This window comes from Penaeus monodon, chromosome 41 (assembly GCF_015228065.2).
Source record: "Penaeus monodon isolate SGIC_2016 chromosome 41, NSTDA_Pmon_1, whole genome shotgun sequence".
In the NCBI taxonomy this organism is placed as follows: domain Eukaryota; kingdom Metazoa; phylum Arthropoda; class Malacostraca; order Decapoda; family Penaeidae; genus Penaeus; species Penaeus monodon.
The window spans coordinates 4,245,392-4,247,403 of NC_051426.1; the positions used below are offsets into that span (position 1 = coordinate 4,245,392).

At 40.8% G+C, this 2,012-nt stretch overlaps 1 protein-coding gene across 1 annotated transcript in view; it reads right to left on the reverse strand.

The window, feature by feature from the left end:
- The window catches only part of LOC119598347 (transcription factor SOX-21-like), a 35,102-nt gene that overhangs the window by 9,223 nt on the left and 23,867 nt on the right, over window positions 1-2,012 (reverse strand). The gene's annotated exons all lie outside the window — the stretch shown is intronic.

Genomic DNA, 2,012 nt, shown 5'->3' on the forward strand with positions numbered 1-2,012 from the left:
GCGAGAGAGAGAGGAACATGATTAACCATGGGACGGAGCAAAGGGTAAAAGGGGAAAAGGAGAGAGAGAGGGAAAAAGAGAGCCCAAAAGGGGGGGGGGGGGGGGGGGGGCCCCCACACGCCCGCTTCCCAGTTGCCTAGAACGAATAACATCAGAAACTCGTGCGTGTTGTGAAACACTCTTTTCCTTTTTAATGGCCTTCTGTGCTTATTTCATTGTTAACATCATTATATTAATAATAATAATAATAAAAAGTGATAATGAATAATGGATAACAACCAACAAACAAAAATCATAATATAAGAATAATAATAATAATAATTTATTCTTATTATTATTATTATCATCATCATTATTATTTTTTTAGTAGTGTAATAATAATGTAATTCGAAATACAATAACATTATTTATCACAATTATTACCATCATCATTATTTATTATTATCCATTATTATTACAATTATTAATTATTGTTATTATCATTAGCACTGCTACTATAATCCTTATCATTATTGCATTATCTATTGTTATTTATTATCATTAATAATTTTTTCTCTACATTATTATATCATCATCATCATTGTCATTATTAACATTTCATTAATTATTATTATTATCATCATCATTATTGTCATTACTAACCTATTACTACTATAATAAGTATCGTTACATTACTATTACTATTGTTATTATCATCATTAGCTTTATTACAGTTCATTATCATTATGTTTATTATTATAATTAATATTAACATTATATCATTGTGATTATTAACCTATTATTTTCATCATCTTCATATATTATTTCAATAGAATTACTATCAATACTATTTTATACTTCTTTATTACTTATTTACATTCTTATTATTATTACAATCACTGTTTGTCGTGTCTATATGCGCTATGGTACGTCTGTCAATGCGTATGCATGAATGCGTCTATATTCATAGGCACATACTCCGCACCCACACAAGCACTGCACCTCACACACACACTACACACTAACACCAACACACACACAAACACACACACACACACACACACACACACACACACACACAACACACGCACATACACACCACACAGCACATAACACACACACACACACACACTACCCATCACACCCACACCGCACTCCTACACACTACACCCACACATCAACACACCACACACACTACCACCTCAACGTGCCCAACACACCCACACCCACTCACACACACCACACATCACCTATCACTACACACACACACACACATTCCACACACCACATCACTCACATCACATCGTCACATATACCCTGCGCGTCGACGCACATCATCCACCCACACACTCGGCACACACACACACACACACACACACGACACACACACAGCACTCACACACCCACACCCACACACACACGACACCATCACACACACACACCACACACTACCGCCATACACACCATCACACCGCACATACACCCACAAACGCACATACAACACCACCGACGCACCTCCACACACACCACACACACATCACCACACACACACACACCACACACACACCACACCAACACACACACACACACACCAAACGCGCGCGGCGGCCTCGACAGACATCCCGCTCCCTGCCTCGGGAATAAGGTCAGGCCAGGTCTCGTGCACGGTGGTTCACGGCTCGGTGACAACTCCCTCATTATCTGAGCATCGGACCCTCGCCTTGCCATGGAGACCTCGCGGTCTAGTATAGCATGTAAGGGGGTAAGGGGGAGAGTCGGCAGGATTACAGAGGGTGCGGCGGGGAACGCGGTCCAGAGTGGGGAGGAGGGGATGGACCCCGTCCGTTTCTAGAGTCTCTTACATGTCAGAGCCCCGTCACTGCGTGTTGCTCTGATAATAAGGAAGGTTTATAGTAAAGGGCAAAGAGAGGAGATAGAGAGAGAGCAGAGATAGCATTTCTTTCTGTCTATCTCCCTTTCTTTCTTTTTGGGTTTAAAGAAATCAATGAACAGTCTTCAGAACGGGATTTAAG